Source organism: Gopherus evgoodei, chromosome 21 (assembly GCF_007399415.2).
Source record: "Gopherus evgoodei ecotype Sinaloan lineage chromosome 21, rGopEvg1_v1.p, whole genome shotgun sequence".
NCBI classification, from domain to species: domain Eukaryota; kingdom Metazoa; phylum Chordata; order Testudines; family Testudinidae; genus Gopherus; species Gopherus evgoodei.
Window position 1 is genome coordinate 10030613 of NC_044342.1, and position 16739 is coordinate 10047351.

Genomic DNA, 16739 nt, shown 5'->3' on the forward strand with positions numbered 1-16739 from the left:
TCTGCCACTGACCTGCTGTGTGACCTTGGACCAGTCACTTCTTCTCCATGTGCCTCTCTTTCTCCTCCTCCCTTTTTCTGCCTTGTCTGCTAGGAAGATGAGCTCTTTGGGGGATGGGATTTCTTATTAAGTGTATGTTCTGTGCACCTAGTTACAGTATTTGTGCTTAGGTGGCAGCACTGTTGGACCTGGGATATGGTGCTAGAGAACTGGGTTCTAGTCCTAATGACCTTCTCCATGTCCATCTACCTTTCATGTCAGGATAGACAGGTTTGGCTGCTGAGTTCAACTCCAAACTTGGATTCAAAAGTTCTAGTGCATAAAAAACATATTTTGTGAGTCGCACCTTTGCTGTTTATCCAATTTTACTTTCCTTTGAAATAGAAATCCAAACAGGTGCAATAGTTTTCAGTTATGGTATTATTTGACAACAGCAAAGATCCTCACCTTTGTTTAAAGTCTAGTTGGAAATTTTCAGTTGAATTTTGTTTGTTTGTTTGTTTGTAAAATTTGTTTTTTAGCAAAAGAGCATTTTTTAACAATGTCTCTGTTTTCCCTGAAAATCCATGGTTTTGTTGGAAAGCTGAATACTCAAAACAATAATCTGGTTTGGTTTTCATCTTAAATTTTGCACTTTTCATCTCAGAGTTTTCAGTTACTTTAAGCTGAAAAAATGGGTCTTAGAGTTTTAATGAAAAGTTGAAATTTGTCACATGAGGAATTTTTTTCTATCTCTAGTTGTAATGTAATAGTGAAATCCTTAGTGAGTGCTGGTAGGAATTCTGATTCATGTTCTTAAATTTCCCTTTTATGTTAATCCTCAAACATATTTAAATGAAATAGGAAACTTACTGTACTGACGTTTGTGGATTTTTTCCCAACAGGTGATGCATTCGGTCGTCCAGCTCCAGGATTCTTTGGTAGCTATTTATCTATAAGCCAAAGACATACATATATGAGTCCTCTCAGCCCTCACAGTGAGACTGAAATGACAGAAGTAGACTCAGACCAACTGCTTTCTGCAGCTGAGCTGTTTGGAGCTGGCTTTGAGTGTCACTGGCATTAAAGGACTGATGCTACGGGAAGGCGATTTATCCATGTCTATTTCCTAAGGGCTTGTGAGACTCATTCCTTAGGGCCCTGCACAGCTCAGAAGCAGAAGCCCAGAGGCAAAAGTTCCTCGAATCATCAAATTTAAAGCCAAAAAGGGCCTTTCTGGTCCTCTGTCATCTGCCCCTTGCCTAGCACAGGCCCTAGGATTCTCCCCTCCCCTCCAGGGTTTCCTGACTCCAGCCCAGCTTCTGTGTATCTGTTGGCCAGGATTACCAAGGGATTTGGGCACCTAAAGATGGAGATAGGCACCTAATGGGATTTATCAAAGCTCCATGCTAAGCCCCATGGACATTCAATGGGATTTAGGCACCTAACTTGCTTAGGTGCTACTGCCAGTCGCACTAGGCAACTAGCAAGTTCTTTAGGTGCCCAAACCCCTTTGTAATCCTGGCCCTGGCTCTATCTTGTTAATTTCCAAGGCCCGGACTTTTCTTGAGTTTCATAAATAAGATGGCTGGGATTTGCAAAGGAGCCTAAGGGAGTAGGCATGTATGTCTTGGGGGCCTAACTCCCCTGAAAATCTCAGCTGAAAATTATTACAAGTGCAGCCAGGCAGCAGGGTCTAGAGAGGGGAAGTTAAATCACCTAGAAATCTTGTGATCTAACCCCAGCTAGACAATTAAATTATCTCAACTCTCTGTGCCCAGCTGGCCCACTTGTAACCTGGGGGACAAGACCTGACCCCGGAAGAATAATGTATGGTGTATGATTCAAATGTGTTTGAGTTGTTACTAAATTTTCATAGATCTGGGTGAAATATTCATCACATTTTCTTCAAACAGAAATTGCCTGTTTTCTACTGGAACAGAATTTGCTAGAATCCAGTGTCTAGGGTATGACAGGGGTCAGGTCAGTGCCTGACATTGCACCTCTCACAGCCTGAAGCAACAGCTCATGTGTATGGGGGGGGAAAGCTGCCCTGAGTTTAGTCACTACAGCATAATCTGCAGAGAATCATAGAATATCAGGGTTGGAAGGGACCTCAGGAGGTCATCTAATCCAACCCCCTGCTCAAAGCAGGACCAATCCCCAGACAGATTTTTGCCCCCAATCCCTAAATGGACCCCTCAAGCATTGAACTCAGAACCCTGAGTTTAGCAGACTAATGCTCAAGCCACTGAGCTATCCCTTAGAGAGCCTGAGACAATGGCTCTGGGAGAGGAGAACTTCTCCAGTTCTCCAGGCATCTCTCCATGAGTTTGAACTCCCAGTCCCACTGCTCTCAGGACCCTCCCCCAACCCCAGAAGAGGGCTCTGTGTTCAGGAGAAGAGGAAGAGTCCCTCAGCCATCCCCACCCTATCACCCAAGCAGATACACCCTGGCTGGGGAGGTGAGGACTTGGGGAACCACTACTGCCCCCTGCCTATCCATGTACATACCAGTAGCACCTAGCTACTCTCAAGGAGTGGGAGAGAGTCACCTGCTCCTTTTCTGGGAGGGAGCAGGAGTCCCATGTCACTGTCCCAGGCTCTCTTTGCAGGCTCCTTCACCACCACTGTCACTCTATGTGGGGCACAGGGTCAAGAGGGCAGAGCCCTATGCATGGCCCTACAGTGTCTGAACCCAGCCCTGAGAGTTGTCAGAGATTTATGGGACTAAATGTGCCTCTTTCCCCAGGCTCCTGGGAACAGCCCTGCTCGCAGCAGTGACTCTTGGAGGGACCAGCCCCAGCTTCTGTAGGGGGAAGGGCAGGGTCCCCCCAGTGAACAATTCTGCACTAGTCTCCATGTCAGGGAGGTTACCTGTGAGTTAATGGCTTGCTGGAGACCTGCGCTGTGGCGCTTTAATTCATTATCTGATATAATGTAACCACAGTGGCTCTCATGATCCATGCCAATGGCTCCTCCTGCTGAGCTTTTTATCTCATTGATGTCCTGAGGCAGTGAGTTCCCCAGATTAGCTGTGTGCTGGGTGATTTTCCGCAGTAGTCGCCTTGGAGCCACTGTTCAGAACAGAGGGGCTGGGTCAGGCAGAGGAAGGAGGAAAGTGGGATCAAAAGGAAGTGGTGTCCAGTGCTTGCCAATGGGGGTAAAGAGAAGAGAATGGCTGGTGCTTGGGGCAGGGGAAAAAGGCAGCAATGGTGGGGGGCTGTTCCCTGGAGCTGGGGCCATGTCAGTGGAGTGGGGCTGAGCAGAGGAGGAGTCTGGTGAGTTAAGGAGGGGTTAAGCAGGGATTTCTGAGGAAGCTGAGTCAGGAACTCTGGGTGGGAAATTGGCTTTGGGCTCTGGGAGGGGGATCTCAAACACCAGAAGCTAAGAGGGTCTTTGGTCTGTGGGGTTGTGAGGGGAAAAGAGGGAATATGGGCTATAAGTGTTTGTTTGGGGCCTGGGCTGTGTGAGGTAGAGGGAGGGAGACACTGAGCAGCTAGGGTAAGAGGGGTTCAAGTAGGCACCTTAAAGATGTGGTGGGGGCCTGAGTCAGAGGCCCTAAATCCCACTTAGCCCTGCTGTACTGCAGCAGAACTCCACTGACTTACCTTGGGATGCGTGAGGGGGGAGTAGCTTCCCTGGCTCTGGCGGATTTACTCCTGATTGACACTGGGGTGCGTGGGAGAATGTGATGGGTTGGGTCACAGAAACCTCCTTGGAACTGCCACTTGATGTGCTGAGACTACCTCTGAGCCTGTTTTTCCTGCCAGCTTGGGACTTCAGAAGCCTGCCTTGTTGAGCCAGACATGACAGTCTGCTCCAACACAGACCCAGGGTCTGAACCATATCCCCCAAAGCTGCAGACTTAACTGAAAACAGCTTAAGAAGTGCTCCTGTCTCTACCACCCAGACACCAGCTCCCAATGGGATCCAAACTCCAAATAAATCCATTTTATTCTGTATAAAGCTTATACAGGGTAAAGTCATATTTTTCCGCCCTCTATAACACTGATAGAGAGATATGCACAGCTGGTTACTCCCCCAGCTAGCTAGCTAGCTAGCTAGTTAGCTATCTAATCACCCTCCATAACCATCTTTGTAGACTACTGTCCACTTCCTATGTACATGGAATGGTGCTTTTTCAACGGTCAGTGATGGAGAGCCATTGTTCCAATGTTTATTACATTCACTGTTACAAATGTACACCTTCCAATCTGAATCTGTAGCGCTTCAACTTCCAGCCATTGGATTTTGTTACCTTCATCTGCTAGATTGAACAACTCTCTATTATCCAACTTTCCTCTTTAACCATCTCTTCATTAGGCTAAACCAATTGAGATCACTCTAAGACATGCTTTAAAATCATGTAATCATTCTCGTGGCTTTTTGAACACTCTCCAATTCATTAACCTCCTTCTTGAATTGTGGGCACTAGAACTGGACACAGTATTTAAGCAATGATCATACCAGTGCCAAATACAGAGGTAAAACAACCGATCTACTACTACTGGCAATTCTCCAGTTTACACATCCAAGGATTTCTGTACCCATTTTGCCTGCAAGATCTCTTTTTGTCCACACTTAATTCAGTGTTCTTGCCAGCAGATCCTCTGCAGGTTTGAGCAGGCTCCTGAACCTGACCACACTGGTTAATGAGTTTCTCCTGAGGGACTTTTCACATTCTGGATTCCTGGTATTGTCCCTTTGAGCACCAGGCCATTGAGGTCTGTCTACAGCCATTGTTTGTGGGCTCCTGCAAGATTTAACCCTTAACTACATTTTATCATTCAATACCATATACCAACAGAGCATTCATGACATGACATTGATAAAAATTGACACCGATATTTCCCACATTCTTCACAGAAGGTGAGGCTGAAATATACTTAAGTCCTAAAGCACTCTAATTCACCTTTCTGATAGGTGATATATCAATGCAAAGTAATAGCAGCTTGGTACTGGATGTTCACCTGTAACCATAACAAAGCTCAAGTTTGAATCAATGAACTTAGTATCCAGAACTCAGGTTCCACGCTCAGATTTTTCTTTCTCACCATTCTGCAGAAACTGGATTCTCTAAGTAAAATTACCTGAATTTACTTTAAAGGATAAACAGGCCCAGTTGATCTCTCTTGGAACATGTTCTTCCCCTCCGTCTGTTACAGCTATCCCCCTATTCCATTTTGTTTCTTACAGCTGTCCCCATACTCCATTTTGTTTTTGTTCTCCTCCTGTGGCCGCCCTTCCCTGGCTGTTAAGTTGTTTACCAGGGCCACTGCTCTTCTCAAAGGGAGGGTCCCTTAAGTTATTTAACAAGAGCCATTGCCCTTCTCAAAGGGATGGCCACTTGTGCTGCTTGCTAAATGGGACCACTGCCTTGTTCAAAGGGTTAGTCCTGCTATCACCTTGTTGAACCTGGGCTCGGTGTAGGGCAGGCAATGTCCAGAGCTGCAAGACCTATTGTGTTTTTAAGATCCTGGGCATGAGTCATAGGCCTCATGTGCTTTTGAGTCACCTATTGCACAGGACTCTGCCCAGACATGTTTCTGTGCTTAACCTGCAGTTTTTCCCTGTGTCTCCTCCCCTGTGACAGAGGGAACCTATCAGGATTACTGAGTTTGCCTTTAAAAATAGATATTTTTGAAACAAACATCAGAAAAGGTTCCTGCATTGCTGCTTGGTCTGATCAGCCAGGGGCTTTGGGGGGTCCTTTCTCTGCTCTCGTTTTATTTTTGAGCATGCTCCCTGTTTATAACCCCCCCCCCCCACGAAGAACGAATTGCTACCTGAGAGATCTCCTGATTATTGAGACTGTACCGAGCCCTCATTGCTTCTTCTGATGTTGCTGCTGCTTCTGCCTTTGCTGCTGCCTTGGGGACTGGTAAGAATCCCTCTGTAAAACTTTCCCTACTTTTATTTTATTATTTTAGCTGCTGGCTCTGTTTCCCCAGCACACAGACTCAAGCTAAACTTTGGTTTGTGTCTTAAAACCTCTCTTAAACTCTGTGGTGCTTTGCCGCTAAAAATAAGTTTGTGCCGCTGCTAAGCTCTGCTCCTGTGGGCTTTGCCTCGGGGCTCCCTGCTTTCAGCTGAATCCATTGCTGTAGCCACCATCCCTTGGCTTCCTTGGGAGCTGGATCCTGGGCACATACCACTCTGCCCTCTGTAACTTCCCCATAGCATAAGGTGCACCATAGGTTTTGGTTTTTTTAGTTTAATAAGTCATAGTTTAAGATTGTAGAGCTTGTAAAGTTCACCTGCCTTGTTATAGTTTACTGTTTTGTTGCTCTGTATAGTTGCTTGTTATAGTTTTGCTTAGAATTGTGATATTTGTTGTTTTGCCTAGTCATTAGTTAAGATAGATAAGGTTTTTGCTGCTTAAATTCGTCTTCCCGCTCTTCCGATCTCTCCCTGAACTTTCCCGTGTCTGTTTTTCCCCCGCTCCAATCTCCCCCTCTGTGTGCTTCTCCGTGTCTCCCTGTTATAACCCTTTGCTGCTTTTTCCCCTGCACCTGCACTCCCTCTGAACTTCCCAACTCCTTGCTGCTTTCCCACTCCCGCGTCTGCATCACCCTCCGAACTTCCCAACTCCTTGCTGCTTCTCCCCCTGTGAAACTTCCCAAACCCTTTGCTGTTTTTTTCCTTTGTTTTTGGTGTCAGCTTGTTCCTTAAACCTCTTTCTAGCCCTTCTTTACACTTCTCCGCTGCCCCTCCCCTACCGAAGATCACCATCACACTGCTCCATTGTCCTTACCCTGCAGGTCTTCAGAGTCTCTCACTGCTTCCAGACGCACTCTCCTCTCATCAGTTGCCACTAATCATTCACTCCCTGCCCCCCTCTGCTATCCTAGCCTCACAAATTAAGTCATTACTTTTCTTTTATACCGTTACATTACATAATTTCACTTATCACCCATATTGTATTATTGCACTGTGATTCACACTTTACTTGTAATTATAACACCCCATTGGTTGCTTCCACTTTTCTGATATACTTTGTATTTGCACTGATACCATTGTGTTACATTGTGTATAAGGCCACTAACCACTTAATACATTCTATCTAAGATTGTTGACCATTTTATATAGAAGCTACCATTTTATTTTGCATTTCTTTTGATACGCTTATTGACTGTACTGTACCCCATTGTGCTGAACCCCACTTACTGTACACCACTGTTAGAACTCCCTACACTGTTCAATAAGAAGAACCCCCCCATCACTGTCTATTGTAAACACCCTATACACCCCATCCCATTCCCACCCTTCCTTTTTCCTTTAATAAAGAAATTTATTGGCACACCACCTGTGTGGTAATTGCTCCCCAAGATCCCATATACCTGCAGGCAGGGACACCCTCAATCTGCAAAGTGCAAATGCTTACTGATATTGTAACCTTCCGGTGATGTCTTCAAACTTTGTATTATGCCCCACTTCAACCTCCCAATTGATTAATTTTATGTTGACAATGTTTTGTTGCTAACAATGCTCAATATGATTTGTCCTTTTTATTATTACATATATTTCTTTTAAAAATTTAATGATCCTATGAAGAAAATACTGTAGATAATGGTGCAACACTAGCTTACATTTTCACAGATAATGGTCCGTTATAATGTACTTACACCACTCCCTTATTGACATTCAATATCTGCTGTCGTCTAGTGCGCATCTCACAAAATTTCTGCCATTTTCTCATTCTTAAAATAGCATAGAATCATAGAATATCAGAGTTGGAAGGGACCTCAGGAGGTCATCTTGTCCAACTCCCTGCTCAAAGCAGGCCCAATCCCTAACTAAATCAATCCCCAATTAAATATGCTGCCACCTAATGGACATTTTACATAACTGCTGTGATGGGGCAAGGCCAGATGGCTACAGTAAAGTACTGAGAAACAGGTATGTTAGCCCCAGGCTAAACAACTCCCAAGAATGCTGGTTCCTGCCACCTCTAGAGGGCGAGGAGCCCCGGTGGGCCAGCTTGTACTCTGCCCTGGTCCCGAGGCCCGCCGGGGATATCGGTTGGCAGCTCCTTCACGGAGCCGTGAGCATGGGCGTGTACTTGGCGCAGTTCACGTCTGTCCCTAGCACCTGCCCTTTCTGTGGTGAGAAGGAGACCTTGGCGCATGTTTATTTGTAGTGTGCCAGGTTGCAGCCCCTGTTCCCGCTCCTCCTGAATATTTTCCTGCATTTTTGGTTGCACTTTTCCCCTCTCCTTTTTATCTACACGCTCCCCATCCGTAGCCGCAAGAAGTCGCGGGATCTCCTTCTCAACCTCCTCTTGGCCCTGGCCAAACTGGCCATCTACAACACCAGGGAGAGGAGGTTGGCCGACGGAGTTTCCTGCGACTATAGGGCCTATTTCCGTTCCTCCGTCTGCTCACGCATCCGGGCAGAGTTCCTCTGGGCGGCGTCCACTGGCTCCCTTGATGCCTTCGAGGAGCAGTGGGCATTGTCCGGGGTTCTCTGCTCGGTGTCCCCATCAGGTTCCCTTCGTTTAGCCCTATGACCTCACTCCCGATCCTGTTTTTTTCATTAGTTGTCCCCCATAATTACTTGGTGTCCCAGATCTGTGGGTCCTCCCCTTAGGCTGGGGGGAGGCCCTTTAGAAGTGGGCGGGCGAAGCTGGATGCCAATAGGACCCTGGTAACCAAATGGACCCTGGTAACCAATAGGACCCTGGTAACCAAATGACAGTTGCTCCAGCTTAATCAAGGCACCTAGGGCCAATTAAGATCTTTCTAGAAGGCAGTGGAGATAACTACTTTAATTAGAACACCTGCAGCCAATCAAGGCTGGCTAATCAGGGCACCTGAGTTTAAAAAAAGGAGCTCACTCCAGTCAGGCAGAGGGGAGCCAGAGGAGAGGAAGTGTGTGTGAGGAGCTGGGAGCAAGAGACACAAAGAGCTGAGAGTGAGAGGGTGTGCTGCTGGAGGACTAAGGAGTACAAGCATTATCAGATATCAGGAGGAAGATCCTGTGGTGAGGATAAAGAAGATGTTTGGAGGAGGCCATGGGGAAGTAGCCCAGAGAGGTGTAGCTGTCATGCAGCTGTTACAGGAGGTACTATAGACAGCTGCAATCCACAGGGCCCTGGGCTGGAACCTGGAGTAGAGGGCGGGCCTGGGTTCCCCCCAAACCTCCCAACTCCTGATCAGACACAGAAGGAGTTGACCCAGACTGTGGGGAAGATCACTGAGGTGAGCAAATCTGCCAAGAAGCGCAGGAACCACCAAGGAAGAGGAGGAACTTTGTCACACTGCCCTTTTCTCAATATTTTATCTACTCAAATCTTTGACTCCCTATTCAGTATTTTTGACAGTTCTTTATTCTCTTCACTCTTCTGCCATCTAGTGTTAATTTCACATCATAACAGCCTATCATTCAATCATCTGCAGCTTTTTTACTAGTGGTTCTTGTTAGGATATAGATATTCAGGCCTGTCTGCAAAGGCCTATACTTTAAGAATTTCGGTGTATTCTTATCACTTAGCTAGTTCTAGAGGTATAAAAGAAAGGGGACTGACTCCACAGTGCTGTTTGCCATCACAGGCGTTCTACCTGTTGGTAGGTGGTAGACACTTCCTCTTGCCATAGGGTGCCTCATTCCCTGAGGAGAGGGGTCCATATGGAGCAGAGCTGATGATGGCATCTGGAGCTGACTGGACACAGTGCCCTGAGACCTAGTCCTCTCAGGCCTTGTGCTTCTTGCAGTCAGTTTCCCGGACACTCGTTGTAGTAGTTACCTGTCTTGGAAATGCTCCATGCACTTGGTAGCAATGGAGCAGCTACTGCCCTGCAATGCCACATGCTGAGTCCTCTCGGTGACCATTGGACAGACCCAGACCCAGGAACAGACTCTGCTCTACATGTGCACATCTCCTAGTACCCTGGCAAACACCAGCTGAGTCAGGATTGTCCCCATTGACTTGGGCTCTGAGTCTGCTTCTCTGTCTTTGCCCAACTTCCCCATGTCCAGGGGCTGGTGAGCTGTCTGCAGTTGCCTTTTCCAAGCTGCTCACAGCAGGGCTGAGCTCAAAGAAGAGTAATAAATAATTTCCTGGTGCTGTGTTGAGAGATCACTGCTGGTGCCCGCTCTTTGCATCTGGCTTACGGGAGTGCAATGAAGAGTAGTTTTTAGGGCACATGTGACAAGGGAAGGCAATAGCATAACTAGGGATGGCAGATTTGCTATTTGCTGTGTTACATGAACACAGTGAAGGACCACAGACACTCCAACTCAGTAACTCTATGCAGATTATTTTTCTATTTTTTTAACATTAGCAATGAGGTTTTCAACTTAATTTCAATGGGGATTATTTTCCCAAATCACCTCGATAGCTTTGAAAACCGCACATTAAGGGTCATATTTTCAAAGATATTTTAGGTGCCTCATGGGAGTTTCAAAAGCATCTAGGTGCATCCACTGATTTAAAAATATCACACGGGGAAAAGACCACCTTAAAAATCTAAAGCTTAGTTATTATCTAGGATTCTCTGCATGTCTTTGTGTATTTACTGAATCTGTTGTGCAAGACTTCCTTGACCTCTCTGTTTCTCAGGCTGTAGATGAGGGGGTTTACCAGGGGAATTAGGACCATGTAAAAAGAGAGAGCACTTTCTTTAGGACTCTCAGAGTGTCACATTTTGGTAGCATGTACACAATCTTTATAGTCCCATAAAAAAATTGTTTCCACAATGAGGTGAGAGGAACAGGTAGAAAAGGTCTTTTGCACCCAATGGTGGAAGGGACTCTCAGGATGGTGACAATGATCCAAACGTAGGACATCAAGGTTAATAGAAATGGAGGCAGGGAGAATACACAGGCTAGGATGAAATCCACCAATATGATCACTTGTGTGTCCCTGCAGGAGAGTTTTATCAGTGGGATGGAATCATAATAGAAATGGTCAATTTCATTTGAGCCACAGAATACGAGCTGCCATATGAATAATGGGAAGATAGTAATACCTAAACAACCATTTACCCATGACCCAGCAGCCAACTGGAAACAAAACCTGATATTCATAAGAGATGAAAAGTGCAGGGGTTTCCTGTCAAGGTACGATTCCCCACTCTGAACCTTAGCGTCCAAAAGTTAGGGTACCTGCATGAACCCCTCTAAGCTTAATTACTAGCTTAGAAATGGTAGAGCTGCCACCACCCAAAAATATAGTGTTTTGGGATACTTTCTGGCCCCCAAACCCTTCCCTGGGGACTCCAAGACCCAAAACCCCTTGGGTCTCAAAACAAAGGGAAATAAACCATTCCCCTCCTTTCTTCCTCCCAGATTCTCCTCTCCCTGGGTTACACTGGGAGAACACTGTGATTCAACTCCTTGAATCTAAAAACAGAGAGGAAATTCACCTTCCTCCCCCTTCTCTCCCCCTCCCAGGCTCTACCTGAGAGAGAGACAGTGATCCTAACACAGAGAGAAATCAGGCTTTTCCACCCCACTTCTCTCCTTGCTCCCACCAATTCCCTGGTGAGTCCAGACCCCATCCGCTGGGGTCTCACACAAGAATAAAAAAAAATCAGGTTCTTAAAAAGGAAAAGCTTTTAATTAGAGGGAAAAAAAGTAAAAATTATCTCTGTAAAATCAAGATGGAAAATGTTACAGGGTCTTTCAGCTTATAGACGCCAGAGAGAATTCTCCCCCCAGCACAAATACAAGTTGCAGCAAACAGAGTTACAATCCTTCCAGCAAAATACACATTTGCAAATAAAGAAAACAAACATAAGCCTAATCCGCCTTATCTACCTAGTACTTACTATTCTGATCTTATAAGAGCCTGTATTGGAGAGATTGGAGAGAAACCTGGTTGCACATTTGGTCCCTCTGAGCCCCCAGAGTGAACAACCACCAAACACTAACAGCACACACAAAGACTTCCCTCCATCAAGATTTGAAAGTATCCTGTCCCCTGATTGGTCCTCTGGTCAGGTGACAGCCAGGCTCACTGAGCTTGTTAACCCTTTACAGGCAAAAGAGACATGAAATATTCCTGTTCTATTAACCCTTAACTATCTGTTTATGACATTTACTTATCGCTAAATACCTTTCATAAGACATCACTGCTAGCAGATAGCATTTTGTAGCTGCCAGAGCACCAAACAGATACAGTTGTGGGATGCAGCCATTTACTGAGATGGTTTTATCCCCAATCAAGAGACTGGCCAGCATCCTGGGAAGGATGGTGGAGGTGTAGTGGATTACTAAGCAGGACAATTTTCCCAGGAAGAAGTACATGGGGGTGTGAAGGCATTGATCAGCCACAACTAGTGCAATGATGAGGGTGTTCCCAGCCACAGGTGCCATGTAGATCACTAGGAACAGGAGGAAGAGAAGAACTTGTAGTTCAGGGAGATCCCCAAATCCCAGCAGGATGAATTATGTGGTGGCCATTTCATTTCCCTAGTCCGTGTCTGACATGAGTTGAGACTAGGACCAATGAAACAAACTGTGCATTCGAATCAGAAGAACATAGAGCTAAACATTAATGAAATGTCACCATTTAATTCCATAACAGCTTAAAAACTTCTCACCTTCACCTGGTTACTAGCCTTAGATTTATGTCTAAAGTTAGACCCAGGGAAAATGTCTTAGTCCTAGAACTGAACACTGCTTCTTTTCAGACCTCCGCATGCCATTTCAGATCAATAACAATAATAACACTGGCCCACTTCTTCTACTCTCATACCAGCTAGTGCCTTACTGGAGCAAAACAATGATGTTGAACCACAATTTTGCACAGCTGACAATGGCCAGAATGTCAAAGGAGTAAATATCAATAAACATATCAAATATAATTTTCAATTAAAGCATTTGAATCCAGAGTAATGTGTTTGAGGATATATAATCTATCAAAATTAAGGGTTATTATTCTCACCTTCTGCCTACTTATTGAATATTTCAGTGTTCTGTAAGCAAAGGAATATTTATTTTCAACCTCACACAAGAGACTAATTTATGCCACAAATTTTGAAGTGGAATAAATGCTTTCTTAGATCATTTCACACAACAACCTAATCATGATAATTATTGCAGATATCTGGATGAGCTGAAAACTCCTTATCCGTTTCAGATTGTGCTTGTCAATATTAACTATGTAATAGTATGCATCTTATTTGGGAATAGATTTTGGAAGGGAGAAAACCCAGGCTAATTTGCAACCTCACTGTTGAGTAATTCTCTTCGGATCCATTGGATTGGAATAAAGTGACCAAAGGCATTAACATAACCCACTTCTGTCCAATATTAAATAGTGTTAAACAAGTTTCAGTGGTGGGTACACAAAGACCTCAGCCTGCCTAGTAAATGTCAAACATATAGTTAAAGTACTTTTCTTTAATTTAGCTTGGCTCGATTTTGGTTTATCATTTACATGAGCCACCTGTTCATAAGAACACAAGAAGGCCATACTGGGTCAGAGCAGTGGTAAAAAGGGATTCACAGAGATATAGCAAAGTTTGTATATGATATAAAATTATTTGAGCTAATTAAGTTTAAAGCTGACTGAAAAATTACAAAGAGATCTCACAAAGTGGGTGACAAAATGTCGGATGACATTCACTAATGATAAGTGCAAAGTAATGCACATTAGAAAACATAATCTTACCTAGTCGTACAAATTGATGGGTTGTAAATTTGCTGTTACCACTCAAGAAAGATCTTGGAGTCTAAACATTGATGTAATACAGCTTTGAAACTTTAGAGAAGAAAAATGCTACTTTCCCTGAAGCTCTATGGTGTCTATAATCAATTGCTATGTTAACACCTTTGGACCATATATTCCATCTAAATTCATACAACAGTCCATAATAATCATGGGCTGATAATACAAGAATGAGAAAAAGACTGAAGAAGGAAGATGCCTCCCATGAACTCACAGGCTATAAATATCTGGCATATACTCCTCTGCAATTTGGGTTCACCCCTCTCCATCGCATAGGACTGGGCCCATTACTCTTTGAGAACTAAAAGGCCCCATTGAAGAACCCTACTGTTCCCTACCCATAGCAGGCCTTCTGCGGCATGGCACATAGAACTGAAAATTCCAGTTGGTTCAAAAACCTACTTCTCTGATGTTTCAGCCTCTGAAAGTGTGTTGTCTTTGTTACCTATAAAGAGAGATTGGGAATCCACAACTTCCCAGCAAACTTTGTGCTGATGATCAATACAATTAAGAGAATTTCAAAGCAGTCTAGGGGAACTGGGTATCCTGATCTCTTAGGTGACTTTGGCAATCTCACCCTGACCCTATCTGCAATGTCTTACTACAGATGGATGAAAAGGATAGGATTCCTTTAAGGGGAAATTTTGAGATTTTCAGCAAAATGTTTTATCCTAAACATGATTAAACTGTCAAAACCCTGAACATTTTCCCATGAAGGAAGATTAAATAAAAATTCAATTTCAGGAGAGGTGAAAAGGAATTTTTGAGCTTCCCAGCTGCCCTTGGAGATGGCTACTGTTAAAGTTGGGCAGGATTTGATTTTTTATTGGCAAATATGGATGTCACCATACACACACAAACAGACAAAAAATATTTCCATCAATAATCATTGAAGTGTAAAGACCGGCAAGTCAAACAATATGCCATAACTGGTGCTTTTCAATTACCCTCCCTTCTGAGGTGTTGACTGTTGCAATGACAAAAGAGTTTAACTCAGAGCCAGGATCTGCCAGCAAAGCGCTCCTGATTCCCTGTAGGATTTGCTCCTGTCCCTTACCACTGCTATATAGAGTTTCTTTCCTGGTCCTTTCTGACACTGCATCTCCTCCGCATGCCCTTCAGAACTCTCCTTTCAGGTCTCTCCTCTTTGCCTGCCTATCAGGCCCAGCTCTCTGACAGCTCCCTCGATCTCTTTCTGAACAGGAGAGCTCAGCCGGTTCCCTCTTTTAGGAAGTCTCAGCCCTGATCTGCCATCATGTCAACCACACCCAAATTCTATTCATAGGAGAAGGCACAGGTTGAGCTGAGCCCATCTTCCCTTAAAGGGCCTGTGCTACCCTGCTAATTTCCCCCTGACATTTAACATGCCCTTGTTATGTTCCTTTTCATCAGCTTTGCTTAACTTGGATTCCTGTGATCTATTTCAGTCTTCAACCTTGTCACACTGACCCAGATCCCCCACTGGCGTAAATTATCATTTTCTCCATAAGCGTCAATGGGCCAGATCCCTATCTGAGGATCTTGCACAAGACATATCTCAATTTCCCCATTGTGAAATGTTGCTGTTCACATCGACAGGCAGTGCTGCGGGAAGGTGAGGCAACAACTGCTAATATTCACGGAGCACATGCATGCCCCTGGGTGGAAGGTGGGATAGAAATGCCGCCAGGACAACCTGCAATCACAAGACAGCTCAAGCCTGAAGCAATGAGCTCGTATTTCTCAGGGTTTGGCAGCCAAGGCTCGGGTTCCTCAGCTGAGGTCCTCGTCTCTCATCATTCTGCAGAATCTGGATCCTTTCAGTAGAGAGACCTGCATCGACCTGAATGGACGGGCAGCTGCCATCTTCAGCCTTAGAACATGGTCTCCCCCCTCCATTTACAAAGTGCTGAGGTCTCCTTTCATTTGTGTCCTTCTCCATGGCAGGCTGCATCTCCCTCGAGTCCACCTTCAAAGAAGCTGAGCCTGGGGAGTTAGTGCTGTGTTATCTGTGCAGACAGCACAAACAACTGTCCTAATGCAACCAGCCTCCCACACCCAGAGTCATCGCCTTTCTGCTCCCTGCTGTATGGAATTATTGCCCTTCCTGGCTGAAATGTAACTCAACACTATCAAGTGCATGGCCAAACAGACTGTGATTCTGCTGAATAATCTTTACTCATGTCAGTTGTCCCATTGCCTTCATCAAATGCATGGAGTGAAAAATTCAGTAAGCAGTATATATATTATAGCACCTATATACTGTTTACTGTATTGTTCTCTCCATGCATCTGATGAAGCTGGTCTTAGCCCAAAAAAGCTTATGCCCAAATAAATGTGTTAGTCTCTAAGGTGCCACAAGGACTTCTAATTGTTTTTGCTGATACAGACTAACACAGCTACCATTCTGAAACTTGCCACCAGAAATTCTTTCTTTCTTTCTTTCTAACTTTTTAAAATTTTAGTAATTAAATAGAAAACCATTGTTTTGTATTTTTCCCCTTTCCCCGTCTTTTCCAGCGCAATGGGAAAGGAAATTAGGGGGAAAGTTTTCAAAATATAAAAACCAAGCAAAAAATAATTTCAGTTTCAGCAAAAAAAAAAAGAAGAAGAAATTGAAAATATATTATTTAAAAAAACTCAAAAATTCAGATTAAATGGACAACTGACATGAGCAAAGATTATTCAGCAGAGTCACAGTCTGTGTAGCCATGTACTCGATGGTGTGGATGTGGGAGGCTGGTTGCATCCATTTGAGGAGACGGTCCTGCATGGTACTTCTGGCTGGCTGGACACCATGACCTGAGAATGAGCCCACCCAGGCCTCATGCTTGTTGCAGTCAGTTTCGGGGACATTCCTTGTAGCAGCTCTCTGCCTTCTAACCAGGGCTGGTGCAAGGATGTTTCGCGCACTAGAAGAAACTTTCACCTTGCGCCCTCCTTTGTCCCCGAGCCCCCTCCCTGAGGCGCCCTCCCCATGCAACTCCCCTACTCCACTCTGAAGTGTCCCCCCTGTGGCAACTCCCCACCCTCCACCCTGAGGCACCCTCCCCAGCCCCAGCTTACCCCTACTCCAGCCACGAGCACGAGCACCCCGAGCACG